Below are 18,657 nucleotides of genomic sequence, written 5' to 3'. Positions count from 1 at the left end.
GTCGGTGAGCCAATCAGAAGAGAGGAGGCTCTGAGCCTCTCTTCTAATAGGCTCACTTACTGTTTTCTGAGTGATCAATTAAAAATCTAGCAGATTTCAGGTAAACACTCAGAGAAAATCCTGCAACGTTGGTTTGGGGCATTGTTGAGGGTGGCGACTGCTTTGTTGTGACATCACAAAGTTCCAGAAGTCCTGACGGCTGGTTTTAAGGCTCAGTTTCTGAATACAGGCTGTGTGCATTTCTCTGTGGACTGAGGCTTTGATACTTTCACAGTATTAATATAGAACCTAGACCTGATCTATAATCACACTACACATGGAAATCTTACTTTATACTTTATGGGACCTTTAAATGTGCTATAGAGAAACATTTTGACTTGACTTGATTTGTCAACCACCTTTGACTGCGGACTGGATTGAATGTGTTTTCATTCAGGTTAGCCGCGGCTGTCTCCTTTAATTAACTTTGACTGCACTGCCAGCTCCTGCAGTATGCATTGTCATATAAATGTTGAATATGAACGATCTTGATATCTGGTGTCACAGCTCTGACCTTATCATCCCCCACAATGAAGGACCAACCTCGGTGCAGCCAGGACTGGGCAGTGACAGTGATAACCTCTTGTAGCTTGAGTCTTTGTGAATCTCAAGCATTGAACTTCTTTTTTTCTTTTAAATCAAAAATGACAGTAGTTGTTACATGGATGTAAAAATGACACAGCGTGTTTTATCCAGTCAGTTCATCCGACAGTCTAACAGTCATTGTGGTTGTAATAATAGATAAATGAAGTCATTGTATTATTAGTTTTCTAGCAGCCATTGTCCAGCAGTTTTTGCAGGGAGGGAGAAAAAGAAAGAGAAGGCTGGACAAAGAGGATTACATCCAGAAGATTAAATGGTCCAGATTGAAGAGAAACAAGCAACATAATACTAACAATCTTCTGTGTACCCATGAGGTCACGACACTGGTGACGTGATTGCTTATCAGTTTGTATTACACCACCAGCCTCCCCTCCCACCCCCCCGGTGACATCACTGGGACTGTCTCCGTGGAGACGGTAGTGGAGCAGCTGATTGGACAGTTAACCTCAGGGGCATCTGCGCCGACTGGGCCTGCTGTTCCTCTTAGTGGGACTGATGGGAAATGTGCGCCGGAGAGAAACGTTTTCATTTAGTGCGCCCGGCCGACAGTATATGTTGGAATAATTCCCATGCAAACACATTTGTCTTTGGTCTTGCGTGCCTCATTGACTGGGACTGTCATCTTCCTCTACTCTCTGTTTTCTCTTCTGTTTACTTACGCTGGTTTACATCTTCTAGAAGCCTCTTTATTCCTTTATCTTCCTTCATATTTTTCTTTCATGCAAATTGAAACTACTTTGCATTTTGCTTTCAGTCTTTCTCTTCTACCTCTCTCTCTCTCTCTCTCTCTCTCTCTCTCTTTGCTTTGAACATCGTCTCCACTCTTGTTTTTTGGTCATAATATGACTCAGCTGTACATGTGCATGTGCATGTGCGTGTGTGTATACCATCTGCTTTTGTTTGTGTGTGCGCATGTGTGCATTTGTGTCTCCCACAGCGCGCCTGTACTGTCGCACTTAATGATTTTTTTTACGATGGTTGCCCTGATCTCTATTGAAATTCACCAACCCAATGTTTACAGTCACTGGTTCCAGTGTTGGATTCCTGTGTTGTGGTGACTCAGGCTTTAAGGAGGATGGGATGACTGAGCCAGAACCCATTCACATTTCACTATACGGCACGGTACCTCAGGGAGTTCTCAATGGAAAGACTTTTTTATATGAAGCGGCTCATATCGGCTGTTAAAGGATGACACGCTGCCAACCTTTCTCCTGTTATGATGCTCAGGTTGTCACTGTTAGAATTTTATAGTTGGAGTAGATGCAGGTCGATTGGTAGTAGCCACTTACTGATTCATAAATACTGAAAACTGAACTGTAACAAAATCTGTATACTTTATAGAAATGGTATCATTTCCTGACAACTGCTTTCAGAGGCTGCTTGTGGTTCATGTGCAGGTTTACACCCACAAACCTCTGCAGTTAAGTAGAGATGCACCAATCTTTGGAATTTGTAGACCATTTAAAAAAAGCAGCTAAAACCCATGTGTTTTGGTAGTATGTGGTATTTTATGCTGTCATCTAACGTCTTTTATCTATTTCCCTTTATATACTCTACCTGATGTTTTATCATCGCTTGTCATTGTTTTTGTCTTTGACTTTATTTCTTTGATTGCAAAGCACTTTGTGGCTGGTGTCTGTGAAAAGTGCCATATAAATAAACTTTGCTGTGACTTTGTTGCTCTTTAAGTTGGAGCTTAAAGAAGCTAATTGGGGATAAAACCGCCAAACTGCTGGGATATGCTGCTGTTTCACTGTGGTAAGAACAAATCAATACTGTCACAGGACCGTAACACACTTCCACACTGGCTTTCTGTCATGGTAGTGGCGATTTGTTAAAGATATTCACATTGTTTGTCTTGCATTGAAGTTACAATGGAAACCTTTTATCCAACTGATTAGGCGTTGTACTGTTATGTCCCTGACTGTGTTGCTATTTTGGTATCTCAGTTCTGTGCCACTTGGCATCCACAATATTGCTTCAGCAAAGCCACTATTGTCAGTCTGCCTGAGCCTGATCAGAATAGCGGTATTAATGTTTCAGCGCTCTATTGGAATAAATTGGAATGGATTGTGTTTGCTTAGAGCAATGCAAATAACAGGAATGACAGTCCTGAAAACTGCCGCCCTTTATAAAGAAAAAAAAAAAAAAAAACCCTGGTGGTGTTATACTGTAGGGATGATTCACTATATAAAGTTGGCATCCAATTTAACACTTCAGAGAATATTAACAGCTCAACACAAATGTTTTCAACGTGGCCCCGGAGGAAATAATCTCTTACTTTTCTAGTGGCTTCTAATACAGTTTGCATGTCTGTATAGTTTCCACCTAAGATCCTGAGTGTAAATGCTGAATTCATCGGACCTGCAGGGACAGCTGACTCTGCACAAGGCTCAACATTTATCTTGTATCTGGCAGCATCCAGTCTTAGGATGCCACACACCCGAATGCACCACCTGTTTCAGCATAGCAGGAGTGCATGAGCGATGTTATCCCTTTACTTCCTGAACAATGAAAAGAAAATTTCTGTGGTCTGACTTGACTGCAGCTGGGCAAAAATTGGACATAATCCCACTGACTACCCTTGATGAAAATGACTGGCTTTTCATCCCCACAATGAAGGACCATCGCCTCAGGCTTCTGGGTAATTACAAGAATTGAACTTATTTTGTGACACACACGATTTAGTTACTCCAAAAATCAAACTTGTTTGTCACAGGACAATAAAATCAAGGTACTTGTAAAATCAAGGTAACGGGCTGCATACCTACATCGCCTTGAAATGGTGAGAGGGTGAAAAAAAAGTCACAATTTAGTCAGTTATTTATTGTAGAGACCAAAAATACTCAACCAAGATCATAAACTTCTTACACATAACATTACACTTGTCTTTGTCCCAAACTCAACAAATAAGCTTCCCTTTCTCAAAAACAACTTTTTTTATAATCATTCGACCAGAGGAATTCTTCATAGACATTTTACTAAAAATATAATAAGCAATTAAACATGAAACTGGCTTTGTCTCATCTAAATCACAGTTAAACTTGCCTTTTCTCACTGTGCACACAGAGGTCTTTGACTCCACACTGTAGCTGTTTTTCATATGTTCATCATTTAACTCTGTACCAAACATTAAAAGACCATATTTCCTAATACATCAGTGCTGAGCGTCATAAATATTATATCGTAGCTTGTTTTGAAGAATGAATAAAAAATGAATCACACAAATAAAGATTTCATCCCACTTATCTAGTCCTATCCATCCAACATGTGTGTTCTCAGTATAATAATAGCTTGACATTTTGGGAAATACGCCAATTCTGTTTCTCTCTCTGAGAGTAGGATGAAACGATCGATACCCCGCTCGTATCTGTTTGTTAAATATGATGCCAACAGATGGATAGCTTATCTTAGCACAAAGAGCTAGCTGGCTCTCTAACAACCAGTGTCATGCGCTACTGGTTGCTGCTGCGCTCACTGTAACCTCATCACATAGCCAAGGGTTCGATATCTGATTAATATGGCAACTCTTCGCTAAAATCAGAATCATTCCTCAGTTCTGTATGCAGAGCCAGGTTTTTAATGGGCTTTTTTTTTTTTTACAAGCGAGCACATGTATGAGAAAAAGACTCCAGATAGGGAAAGTAACCGCTCAGAGCAGCTGGATGGAAAGACGGAGTGATGTGTCCATGTACTTAAAATACATAATGGCCTGTAAACACACTTCCACATGCTGTGAAAAGGAGCCCTGCTCTGTCTGTCTGTCTCTTTCTCACTGCGTTCTCATTCTGCTCCGACACGCACAAAATAAATAAATCAGGAAACGGCGTCTTGTATCACTCTACGGTTAAAATCAGTCGGCCATGCTTCCAAAATAAGAGAGGAAAGCTTGTTACTGATCTGATTCACGGAACTTGGATAATTCAGCTGCTGCACCACTGGTGTTGTTTTCTGTGGTTGTCATGGTGACGGTGCAAGTTGGAAAAAAAGTTCATTCATCAATCAACAAATGCCAGTGTACGTTCACGTTACTGTCGCCGCCTACCTCGGCAGCGTGCGTGCTGGTGTGATTACATTGGGAACAATGGAGGCGGTGGCGGCGGCGAGCTCGCCGTCTCAGAGCGCCTTCAGTATCAGGACGTGTTTAGCAGCTTGTTGACACAGTTTGCAGGAGGCTTTCACAGACCTTATGATGCACACAAGTTAGTGCATTATCAGAAAATATAGTGTTTCCCTAATCCCACAGGAGTGTTCTCTCTGAGGGTCTGGGTATACATGACTGGAACAATATCCGTTCTATTTTCTGAAACAGACACTAACACACACACACACACACACACACACACACACACGGATGCAGACTGAGCCTCTGCGGCAGACGAGAAAAGCCAGCCACTGTGAAAAGATCTGTGTGAGCCAATGTGATATATTTTTTTCCTCATCATCTCACTTGGTCAAAGATCTCTTTGATCAAAAGTCCTGCAGCCAGAGAGAATTGATTCTATTCAGCTTCCTGACCAATTTTGGCACGACAGGAAGGAAACAAAAACTGAATGCCTGCTTGATTTTTTTATTTTTTTTTTATTTTTATAGAAAAGGCTGGAATCCAAGTCTGTAATGAAGCACAAGATTTACTCTGTGTTCACTGGCCCTGATCTGCCCAGAATGTTTTGGGCTGAGCAGCGCTGTGAATACATCTCATTAGTGTTATGCTTGCACTGGTACATTGCTCTCTAAATGTGAGTTAACCACCAGCAAGCGTTAACCGCGTGTTGAAAAAGAAACCTGCACACAAATGTTGCAGAGCTCTCTTGAAGTTTCGGCTTCAGTTTTCATTCTTAAACGCTCTTATTTCCAAAAACAGTCAGGTGACGGACTGACAGTTCACTCGACCCCTGCCATTGTCTGATAAATGATCAACCACAGTAATGTATCTCGTTGGGTCATGTGACGGCTACCTCGCTGAGGCATTGAGTTTGCCTTAATGGCCGTCATAAAAAAATGTTTGATTTCTTTACATATAAACTTTATTAACTTGATTTGCCATCAGTGTGTGAAAGAGAGAGAGAGAGAGAGCAACATTTAACATTTATTAGCTAATGTTAGCTAGCTGTAGTTGGTTGAATCTGCCATCTCTGCCAGCTCCAATGTGCCTTGGCCTTGACTCTCTGGACTCCACTGGAGGGATGAAGACATATTTCCTTGTTTGGGTGGACATGTCGGTCCTGTTGGTGTTCACTGGGTTAAGATCTGGTGACATTATCATACTCAAACCATTCACTGACCCCTTGTCACCTGTGGATAGGGGCATTGTCACCCTGTTTCTCCCCTTATTTTTCAGGTTTTTCCTTTAATTTGTCACCAGCGGGGAGTGAGCCCTCCTGGTCACGTGGTCTGAACGTTACGGCCACGCTGGTACATTGAACAAGAGCGAGAAGGTGACAGTAAAAAAGAGGAATAGAAAACAGGATAAAATCTCAGGAGGGTAATGAACCAGGGGGAGGAGGAGGGTGTGGAATTGTGGAACCAGGACACAATGCACATCCGATTTAAATTATGAATGACAAGCAGCATCAAACTTTCAGCCTGAATGTGGGATGCAGCGAGCAGCGGGGCTGTAGGAAGGGAGGATAAGAGGGAGGGCTCAGAGAAGAGCTGTCTTGAACTATTTTGGGTTTGGGGTGGACTCGGCTTTCAACTTATTGTTTGGTGCGTTAGAAAACAGCCTTCGTGATGAAATAGCCGAGAGGAAATTAAAATGCTTTTAAGAATTCATAGCGGAGGGCGAAGCAAGCAGAGCAGCTGCTGTGATTACGCGCCTGTCTCAACGCACTTCACAGTTTCTGCATGGAGACACTCTCCAGCTCTGCGTGGTGGGAAGTGAAATATAAACACGTTTGACCTTTCTGCTGCACAAGATGTCTCAGGAGGTTGGCACACATCCTGTTTAGAGATGAGATCTGCTGGCATGAGTCAACCCACTTTGTTTCTGAGTGAGTCTTGTTTATCAATAACTCTTCATGTGCAATATCATATTTCAGATATTATAATGTGTAATGTTGCTCACTGGACGACATCTAAGGGACGTTTGACAAGTTTGGGCGCGTTCATGTTTTCTTACTCCACGTTCGGAGGCTGCATGGACACATGGAAACAATGCCATGTGCAGTTCTTCTCATTTAAATGCAGGCTGCTGTTCTAAACTTAGATGATAAGTGTCAGTCGGTCTCGTCCTTCTTTTCTTTGTCGCTGTCGTCTGCTGTCAAGATTGAACGAATGGGGACTAACATGAATTATGCTCTAATTAATGTGAATATAACCCATGCAGCCTAATCCTAAATTAATGTTTTCTGGAAAAAAAAGATAAGATGATATACTGTATAAGTATATTATTAATCGTTATTAACAGACTGGGTGACATGTTAATGTAGCGTGTTAATGTGTTAAGCCTGTTGTGTTTTCCAGGTTGTCAGTGAATGTGTGTTATGCGTGGAGGCTGTGAAGCCTGTCAGTCATCGCAGCTACCTATGGCAGTGATTTGTGTGAGATAATGTACCTGGTGATTGGCAGAGAGTGAGGGAGGCAGGTCTGAACATTTTTAAATGACAGCTGAAAACCTATTTATTTAACTTGGCTTTTAATTCATTCGCTCATATTTTAGTATTCTTACTGGTTTCTGTTTTTATTTTCATTTACACATTTTATCATCTGCTGTCTTTCTATTGTGTAATTTCACTATCCTTCTATACACACTGTGACATGGAAATTAGGCTGCCTTATGTGCCAACGATGTGTCCTCCTTCCTCGGTTGCCATTTTCACAAGTTTAAAAATGCGTTGGAGGCCCCCCCCCCCCTTCTGCTACAACTTTTTTGACAACATCCAGTTACTTATAGTGCACTGAAAGTTGCCATGCTTGTCAATGTGAACGCACTTATGCTCTCAAAACCGGCAAATGTGAGTATGGAAGTACGCAATTTGAGACACACCACTTGTCTTGTATTCGGGCAGATATGGTCGTCGTCCGACTGTGTCTGGAGGTAAAAGTGTTTATATCTGTTGTAAACAGCCATGCTTGAAGGTTGGTGAGACATGATCATCAAATGGGGGGGGAAATGGAATCGTGATTATATTTCTGCAGCTCGCTTCTTTCCCTTGTTGTATTGTGTCATGGAAGAATACAACGCTAGTGAATTATGATTTGCTGAGGCAAACAGGGCGTGCAGCAGATCAGAATGACCTGCTGCTCTGGTACAAGGTGCAAGCTGTTGTACTGTGAGTTTCGAATTCAGACAAATCATTACAGATTGAATTTCATTTTTCCCCATCTTCAAATGTTTTTTTTTAATTTTTTTTTTTTATTTAAAATAAAATGCGACAGGCCTATGTTGTCGTCCTGACCCTCGACCTGCTGTGTGGCATAATCGAAAATCAGACAGGAAGGCAGAGACTTGTCATCCTTATGTATCCTCCAAAGAAAGGGCGAATAAGTTTTAGTTCTTTGGGTGTAATAATGAAAGTTGAATTTTCTGACATATAAGGTGACACCTCTGTCACATATACTGGGGCTGTGGAAATAAAATAGGAGCATCATGATGGACGCGTTCAGTGCTAGATTCTTTGATCAGATATAGGCTAAATTATAGCTGAGTTAGCTGTCACTCAGTTTTGTCTTACAGGTCACTGATCGTTCAGTCACCAGCTGGGAGACCTGTCTTGATTCATTGCACCCACATCCTGTAACATGGGGGGAAGACAATATTCTGTTCTCTTAACTACTTTCATAAGTCAGAGTTAGAACGTATCACAGCCCTGATTTTTTCTTTTCCTTTTAGATATTGTTGTAAAGCAGTCAGCTGACAGCCTGCTTTTCCTATGTTATGTGTACTTACAACAGAGTTCATGAGCTCTCCTTTAAATAGCTAAAACCTCTTTGCCTAACCTCTAAGCTTCTTGTTGTGTCTAAAGATGCGTGTGTAGCAAGCTGCTGCCTTTTCCAGGGCATTTGCTCTCCGCTCGCCAACTTCTCTTTCTTGTAAAAATGCGCAGTTGGAGAAAAGTGGAACACAGTGAACAGCACTAAGGCTGGTGAAGGAGGATTAGAGGAGACAGATGAAGGGAGATTTCATCAATTGGCCCTCGCTGGGACGGGGACTGTAGAGCCCTTTAAGACCATGAATGAAAGAGCTGGAAGAGTTCATCACCACCAGTGAGGGCTACTACTGAATACTTTCCACTGATTTCTTTTGATGATATAAACAACTGGTAAATCCTCTATACAAACTTTATCCCCTTAACTCATACCTGGCACAACCAATCTAAGCCACCAATGAAAGATGAAACAACAAAACTCACAAACACAATGTTTCACAAAACCAAAGCAGGCTCAGGCCTGGTATTAAGATCCATCTCAGGTGATCTGATCACAGGTGGACAGCTCCCACGAGACACATTGAGGATGCATTAAAATCCGATCAGTCAGACCGCATTCGGAGACGGTCTGGGCCACATGTGGCCACATCCTTTTCGTGGTGTGAACGCAAATGTGTCCTGGGCCACATGGAAGGACCGCCTACTCTACTGACGTCCTCTGCCACAGACTAATTAGTCAGTTTCATAATGAACAGAAAATATTTTACTCCTTCAAATGGCTAAAACCTTATTTCATTGCAGAGCTGTGTGCAGAGCAATGCTTCGCTCAACCCCTCCTCGCTCCGCTCTCTCTCTCTCTCTCTCTCTCTGACTGGCTAAAAACAACAAAGCATACCTGTTTATTTGCATATAAAGCGAGGAACTGAGATCTGAACACAAGCGGTCACTCGAGACGCATGTGGAGATGCATTTTAATGCCAGGTGTGAACAGGGCCCCAGAGCTTCTAGCGGAAGGCAAAGCAAGAGGTAACGTGGAAAGACACAAGTGATCGCATTCAAGCAGCTGAATAGATTTCCTCCATTATTTAATTTAGCTCAGAGAATCCCACGTGCTGAATTACGCTACACACAGTGGGCTTTGCTGGATAAAAGGAACTGGCTGTGTGACTTTTTTACTCTTTAAAGGCGTCATTATATTAATAACAGTGTGGTGATTTGAAGACAGTTGGCTGTTGACATCCAAAAATCAACATAAATATCTAACAAGAAATATCAGTGGTGAAGCTGAGGGCCGAAATGTGCTGCAACAGGCCGAGAATGTTGTTTCTCAAGTACACGAGCACTGTATCGGACTTGATATCTGATACTGGTGTCACTTTCAGTGCATAACTTTTTTTTATAAACAAGAATACCATCAAATAATCCATCGTGTTAGATGTTCTTTCAACTTCTCCAAAATTTAAATGACTTATTTCCGTGTACAAGGACAAACAAAGGGAAGAGAGCGCTGCAGGTCTCAGTCCACTGGCAGCTGCTTCCTTGTCCTGTTTTCACATACAGTGTATGATGCTGAGAACATGTAATACCATGGTGGATAGGGTGAATGCAGCTTCTTGTCTCAGGCTGTAACCTGTCAGTTAAACCCTGTGACTTTGGCTCTGCTGGTCCACTCTAAACTCTCTGTCGTTCGCCCAGGCGGTCATTCATTTTCTGACTGCTGAGCTCCTTAAAAACCAGCAACCGTGAGTTGTCATGTCGTTAGCTGCAGCATAACAAGTTTTTAATATGGTCGTTTTCATTTTTTTTTTTCTTCTACGTCAGCTAATCTGTATTTAACATAAAATAATGTTAATCTCAATGTCGCTGTTATTAAAAAAAGCACAATTAATAAACGATGACCTGAATCTTCAGGCGTCCTCGGCCCCAGGCTGTTGCAGCTCACACATTGGGAACCACTGCTGGAACCAGACACGGTTTCTAAATTACAAACTTGCTGACGTGAGGAAGGCACATTTCATTATCCGGTGCCACGCTCCGGTACTCCTCTACTGTATCTCAAGCAGAAGACGCAGCTGTCGTGTGTGCTGCTGTGAGACTGATCTGCACATCTGTAATAAACAAACCTTGTTCCTTTTGTTTTCCTTATTTATTTCACCTGACAAGTCACCACTCCTTCAAGTGGAAGCACCAGTTGATAACCTGTGATAAATTTGAAATGAGATTTTGTAATGAGCTGTGACACTATGCACTGATTGTCAGCTGGAGGACCCACATGAATGTGCTGCATTTGTCACTCAAAGCCCGTAAGCTGCTCAAAAGCTCGCCTGCCTATTAAGCATTCATGTCTTTGAAATGCCCATCATCCACTCGGCAGTAATTAAAGATTTTCACCTTGATTTCTATTATAGTGTGAGGAAATAAAATTCGAGCAGGGTGAATCAAACCACTGGGGGCCTTATTAGCTTGCATTTTGATTTTAAGCAGCAATAATCAGCCATTATCTCTCCACCAGCATAATATCTGTCGTTCTTTTCCCCTGGGCCTTTATTGTCGTCTCCTGCTCTCCTCATCATCACCGTCTCCTCTTCCACAGCTTCATCCTCCATTATTTATTATTTAAGTGTAAGAACTCAACATATACATCTATTATTACTTAAATTTTTACAGCATGAGATTTTGATTGGTGCTGCCACAGCTTCTGTTGAGAGAAAATCACTTGTTACAGAGTGTGATCACATCTACTCATGCCTTCTGTCAGAAATTTTCATCTTTAATATTTGCACATTAGCAAAACAAATCTCTCTGTCTTTGAGCTTTTCCCGCAGTGAGAATATGCAATGAAAGGAAATGTATGCTGTCAGTATTTTTCTCACAGATTTAAGAGTCTGAAAATCATGTCATGATTATTTTCATTGTGACAGGCATAAGGGACAGACAGATGAACGTTTTGGTTCTTGTTAGCTGAATCGCACGGGTTTTCATATAGTGGGCTGAGCATGTCTCCATCAGTGCTTATACGCACCATCACTGTCGTGTGTCCGACTTGAGTTTAATACACTGCACTGAACAGCAACTGCACTAGACACATTTTGAAGTCTGTTTTTTATTTGAATAGCAGCCAGTATTTTGTAATTTTAATTAAGTGCCAAAAACACAGTGCTGAACAGGTGTTACTTCTTGGCTGCTAAACTTGTGCCTGGTGATTGTATTGATTTTTTTTAATCCAATTTAAACCTGAAATCCTGCTCTGACACACCTGTGGCTCATGAGTAAATCAAACGTTCACGTCTGTATCTTTGGAAAGTGCACATCATTATTAAAGCCCAGTTTCTGTAGCAGTTGATGATTTTACTTGACATTAGTGAGCGTGCTCTTTCAGTGCCCCTGATAACATGAGCGGTGAACCCCACTCTTTGTTAGCAGCCTGCTGTATCCTGTCTATGTGGTCGGTGGATCTGTGATACTCCAGTAATGTTTATTCTGGTGGATTTTTGTACTTTTTTATGTTAAAAACGCTAAAAACATCACACACTAATTTGCATATAAGTGACATCATAACATAACTACTGCATAATTCACATATATCCCATTTAAAAAAAAAAAAAATAGCTGGCTTTATCTTCAGGATTTAATATTGTTGGAACTGCTATCTTTAGCTCTTTTATGCTGGCTCTTGAACAGACTGTGGAAGCGTCATGACTTGAGAGGAGCTGAACATTGCAATTTATTATATCTTTGTTTATTTATTCAAGAGCCCACGTACAATAATAAATTTGACGCCAGAGTTAGCCAAGGCTAATTTTCATCTGCAGTCCTCTGAATAAGAAACTGAACCCACTCTAATGAGCTCACTCTCGACAGTATTCTTAGAAAAAATAAATAAGTAAATAAGACTTTAATAGTAAAGTTACTAACCTTAATTTAACTTTTACAAGAACAAAAGAGAAGTAGTATACACTGACCACCAATGGGGATCAGTTGTTGGTCATTTACGCTTCTTTCTGGTTGCTGATTGGTCGACTGAATGTGTTGTGGCCTTTACAGCCCCTCCCCCCACTTCCTGAACACAGTCTTCCCAGACACAGCCATATGAGAGCACCCTTGCTGAGAAATATTAGTGACTCTCCTCGAGGGAGAGGAATTGAAGTCAGCCCCAAATGTCACTAGATTTATTGCTTTTTTATTGCGAGTCACTTTTGTGGAGAAAAAAAAAAAAAAAAGGGAAAAAGTCACTGTAGGGTTTTTACAAGTTGCCAGATCAAGCAAGGAAATTGCAAAGTTGGCAACACTGGCCCAAAGTGTCTGTTCACATTGCAAGATATTACTACAGTAGAACTGCTAGTGGCTACTTAAGAACTGTAGTCAGTAGTTGATGTTAGTGAACAGTGTGCATAGATGTATCTACAGACGTAATGATTCACAGTGTGCGCTGTGTGCTACCTCACCACATGCTATATTAGCTGAATAATGTTTACTCTTGGTTGATGTTTTTCTTTTTATTTATCCTCTGTATATTTTTAGTATGTGATGTAATGGATAATGTTTTCTCTGAAAACATCCACAACCATGCATTTGGTCGGTCATTTCTCTTAACGTGGGGTTAACGAAGGATTTTAACCAACAAATGTCGCTGGTGAGTTTTTCAACCACTATATCTAGATTTCCAACCGAGCGGTGCTCAGACTCGGCTGGCGGTCACCAGCCTTGTAATACACCGGCAGAAACCAAGTTGTAGCCATGGCAGCAGGAATATGTGCATTGCACCAAACCCTGTATCCTATGAATAATCCAAATACATTCTCTTGTATCTGCATTGTATCTTGTATCTGAATAATGTGGACATTTTCTGCATCCACCTTGAGAAATTGAGAATCTTTCTCAAAATACTTGTGTCACGTAGCTGCATTTAGGTGTATGGCTATGGCTTATCTGTTACAGCCAGACCTTGGTATTGTCAGCCTCACAGAGGTCTGGAAACATTCACAGAAAATCACATTATCCCATATTTTTGTCATTTTTTCTGTAGACTTCTGTGAGCCTGATAAGACGAGGTATAGCTATGTGACATTTTTTGTCCTAGCCCACACACCCTCACTGTAATTAAGTTATCTTTGCTGGCTAGAGGCTGAACTGCAACTATCGTGATTTATGTATGATTCAGCTCTGTTGAACTGTATCCAGCAATACAAGCTAAACCTCTGCTATAGTGTGACCGTGGCTGTCAGTTCCTGTGATTATTGTCTTGATGAAGTACCAGATGTTTGCAAACTCCTTCAGGGCGTTACTGATTGATTATTGATTATTCAAAGGGGACCCATGTGGAGGTTCTGAAAGCAAACTGTGGAACTAAGAAACTAGTTACTAAAACTAAGTAACAGAACATAACTGATTAGAAAAGGCAACGTCTCAAATCCAACCGTACACGTTCAAGCCCAAATCTGATCTGGAATATGAGAGTGGACAGCACGATCATCCGCACCAACGAAGGTTACAGCAGGACGTCACTGTTCAGTAAATATTCCCTCCTTATCGTGTGACACAACAGTGGATTTAAAAGCTAAACGGGCTGCGCTTATATAGCGCTTTTCTAATATTGTTAAACACTCAAAGCGCTTGACACTACAAGCCTCATTCACTCATTCACTCATACATGCATACAGCGCTTTTCTATCACACACTAATAATACATTGGGGGCAATTCGGGTTCAATATTTTGCCAAAGATACATGCAGGCTGGAGGAGCTGGGGATCGAACCACTGACCTTCTGATTAGTGGACGACGTGCTCTATCACTTGAGCCACGGCCGTCCATTTAATCTCTCAAATTTCCTCTTAAATTTCTAAATTGCTGTATATCAATGTATAGAAAATTTGCTACATATGCTCCTGCTAGTAGTTGTACGTGTGGGAAATGTGCTAAAATGCAGACTGAGGTGGTAAACATCTGCTTTCAGGAAACACAAACAAACACACGTATCATAGTGAGTGTTAAATGGAGGATTTTGGTGACTGTAGTTGATTCAGTAAGTTGACCAACATGTCAGTCACCCAGAGACGTTATCCTGTATTTTGATCCTGAATAATTGTGACTATATGTATAAATGTATAAGTCACTAATATGTGACTTATACATTTATATCTTCATAAATGAGCAGTTCCAGCTGCTCTTATACCATCTGCATCAGGCTAATGGCTTCTGTAGTGAAAGTATCGCCCAGAGGATTTTGGCAGTATGCAACTGATGTTACTGTCTCAGGGGAGGACTCCCAGCAGATGATTGTATTTCCTATTTTAGTGGAGCCCCTCTGAGCAGCTTCTGCAACATCCCTCTCTTTCTGATATGCCGTGTATGATAGTAGACAAGTCCCAGGATGACAGTAAATGTCCTATTTTGGTTCGAAAGGGAACTTTTGGAAAGGATTAAGAGTGCTATTGGCCTAAATCAGTGAAATGATGGACTTTCTAATCTTTTATTTATTTATTTTTTTTTAAACCAAGCTCACTGCTGCACGTTTTCTGCTCAAGAGCGTCATGATGCAGATTATGCTAAATGTACACCACTGCCGCTGAAGACATACAGAGGAGAGTCAATTATGCAACAAGACGGTCATTTTGTAAAACTGGTCCACCAAGATGGATTAAAACTGTAAAAGTAAAGTAAAACTGAAGTGCAGGATCCCTGAGGAGACACACTGCTGTAAATATGACCCATGATTCCCTGCATTTAGCTGTAATTGTGTTGTCGGCTCACTGTATTAGGCTGTCAGCATGTGTTGCTAGTAGGGACAGAGCACCCCGGGGAGCCTTGGTCGTAGTCACATATGCCATGCACGCTCAAACGCGGCACCATTCACAGCTGATAACCAGAACATATAATAATCTCAAGCAGCTGAGCAGTGGGAGAACAGTTAGTCTAGACTTTAGCCTGCTGGTATTATATAATGAAATGGCTCAGTTAGATTCTTAAATGAAATACCAACCTTTAAATCACCTATTTCTGGCATCATTTTGCACAGCATCGGAGAGAGAGAGAGAGAGAGAGATGTCGGATTTTGCTGTAATGAACTGTGAATTAAATCAAACACATCTGCATAATTTGGAGTTTTCCACGTCTGCGCTCATCAGTCTGGTCTGGAAGGTGTAGAGATCCACAGGAAGGACTGATGTTGTCTTTGTTCTCGTACGTGTGAGGATGCGGGCGCACGGTTTAATGGTAGATTTAGCATCAAGACTTCAACTGCACGTTTCACACCAAATGTTACCACATCGCGTCGTGTAGTTCCTCATGTTGTAAAAACAAGAAAATGATTATACTGCAACAAAACAGCAGGGCTGGACTCTAAACTCAGGCAGATATGATATTTTGTATGTTGTTGCCGTCTCTAATGCACGACAGAGCTCTCAGCATTGTGCACACACATGCATGCACGCACGTACACACACACAAACACTCATCAAAGACAAGTCCTTGTTTCTTTAATTTGTTGAGATACAGAAGCAGCACAAACCATAATTGATTTGCACACCTGAACGTTTGAATGCACGAATGGCAGTGTTGTCACAGAATGGATTTTTACTTAACACTTTGTTTTGTGTTTTTATAAACTCTGAGGTGTAAAATAAAAGCTGTGGGAAAATCAAATCAGCACAATTACAGAAGTGTTTAACAGACACAAACAGTGCAGATGTAAATGTAGGTATCAAAAAAAGGCACCTTTTAATATTGTGCAATTTTTAGTGTGATAAAGTATTCATATAAATGACATGTTAATAACGTCATGGCTACAGTGAGCAGCAGCGAGGTGAAAGCAACAGCAGCTGTCTGGCTCTGCCGAGGAGGAGAGAGTGGTTTCGATATAAAAGGTCAGATCTACAACAAACCACAGTAATATTTAAGTAGTGTAAGTAGATGGTAGTAACAAAAGGCCACAACAAAACAAACTTCTCTTTTATTTTATCATTATGAAAACAGCTCATGCAAAAATACCCCGGGATATCATGTTGTTCAGAGGCAATACCACCCACCTCTGTCAGTTAGTATAACGATCCTGAGCCTTCAATCCTTTCTTCTCCCTCCTCTCGACACAAAGATGTTCATTTACACTCATACATACATGTAGGTAAAGACACACACTGCTGTCCTCACTTCTCCTCCTTTCCTCTCTTATAAAAGGTCAGCTTGTCTACTAATTGGGACCGGGAAGGAGGCATCATTAATTATGTATATACAGTACTGTATGGGGTGTTTGAGTGTGTGTTGGAAGATGATGACAGCAGAGGAGACGCTGAGGAACAGAGAGATATACTGTGCTGCTTTCTTTTCTCTCCTCCCACCTGCTAAATGTCATTTTCCTCACAATCCTCAGGTCACAGTGTGCTCACCTCCTGCTGTCCCCCCCCCCCATACACACACACACACACAGACACACACACACAGACAGGCCAGCAGACATGTCATTGCTGTCAACAGCATGAATGTGATGCTGATTATATCATACACTCTAGATCTGAAAGTGATGATATTATGCAGAGACCTGACAGATTTTCTTAGTTGTTCTGACTCAGATTTCTCAGCCTCCAGTCGTCCATGTGGGGAAACGTCAGAAGCAATAAGCTTCAGGAAATCAGGAGATCTTACATCTGCAAGTTTAAGCTTTATTGATTAAATATTGATCCGATCTTGGTCGCATTTGGGGCTAATTACCATATATGGGGAAAGAATCCATTCATGAACAGTAATCATCAAACCCTTAAATTGTTCTTGCATTGGCCTGGTCTTGTACTGAATTGAAGATTATAGCTTGTAACAGCAACAGGCTGGACATGTGGTCATGTGGCTTTAGGCCGATCACTGTCACAACTAAGGGGTGGTACTTTGTACAGAAGAGGCCTTACACAAACGTTAGAGTGTGTTGTACATAAATGGTAACAAGGTGCAACATAAAAAGTACATCATACAAATGTCATCATGAAAATACATAAAAATACATAAATATATCCAACCCAGATTCTTTCTTTCTTTTTTTCTTTCTTGAAAATTATGAAAATGGAAATCGATCAATGATTAATCAATCAGCCATACTAATTTATAGGTTGTAAGGCAGATTGTGTTTTAAGTTCAGTTGATTGTTAATTGTGCATTTGTAACCAAACAGCTCGTTTCAAATGTGGGATTCAACTCCTGTCCTGGTGTCCTGTCTTTAAGTTGTTTCACAGATCGACAGACCTTGTTGTGCTGTTCACTGGGTTGTTGTGTGAAGTCAGTATAGTTCAGGTAACATAAAGCCCTCTACCTCAGATGTATTAATACTCTGTCAGATAGTTTCCACTTGGTAACGTGTTCGCTGATGCTGCTCTGCTGAATTTGCATTCAAAGTTGTCAGAAAGCTAATGTGAGTCAAAGCTACAGATTATGGCTGGGCCACTGCTTAACACAATGGTCTATGTTTTGATGTCTAGGTCATTTGAATTATTAATGTGCTCTTCATGACTCATTTGCATCAAATAGAAACACTCTTATCATCTACCTCTACCAGCCTCTGGATTTTTAAACTGTTTTGTTGTGCAACTATTTTCTGGAGTTTTAGTCTGAGTGAGTAATGCATGCAAAATGAAATATTTGTCAGTTGGAGGAAGCTCGTCTTAAACTGACATTAAGTCTGCCTTCTCATTCTTTAGAGCTAGTGCAGTGCCCGTTCAAAATGTGCCTGTTGGCGGGGGCTGATTGCTTGACCTGTGTTAATCCATCTTGCAGCTTTTTCTCGAGAGCATCATCCAAACAACTTCACACAAGTGACCCATTGCAGAAAGATCCCAGAGGTACGGAGCCCCTCTGGGTCCGACGGGGGGGGGGGGGGGGGGGGGGGGGGACTACGGTTTATAACCCTTCCTCTTGGATTCATAGTCCCTGCCCTCAGATTTGCGAACTGTGCCATCTGATCCATGTGTTCCAACGACGTGGTTTGTGAATGAGTAGTAGAGTAAACACAGCGTCACACGGCGGAAGCAAAGCTGTAACATGTAAAAAGCGATGCTTAAAGCTTCCACTCACTCACTCACTTACATGAGACCGGCATGGTGGGGCGCTGGCGGCTGCCAACACACACAGGGCTCACTTTTTGCCCCAACATGACATCATTAGTCA

The sequence above is a fragment of the Seriola dumerili genome, unplaced genomic scaffold (genome assembly GCF_002260705.1).
Source record: "Seriola dumerili isolate Sdu_G_001 unplaced genomic scaffold, Sdu_1.0 BDQW01000454.1, whole genome shotgun sequence".
NCBI lineage: Eukaryota > Metazoa > Chordata > Actinopteri > Carangiformes > Carangidae > Seriola > Seriola dumerili.
The sequence above is the reverse complement of the archived record's forward strand: the minus strand, read 5'-3'. Positions refer to the sequence as shown.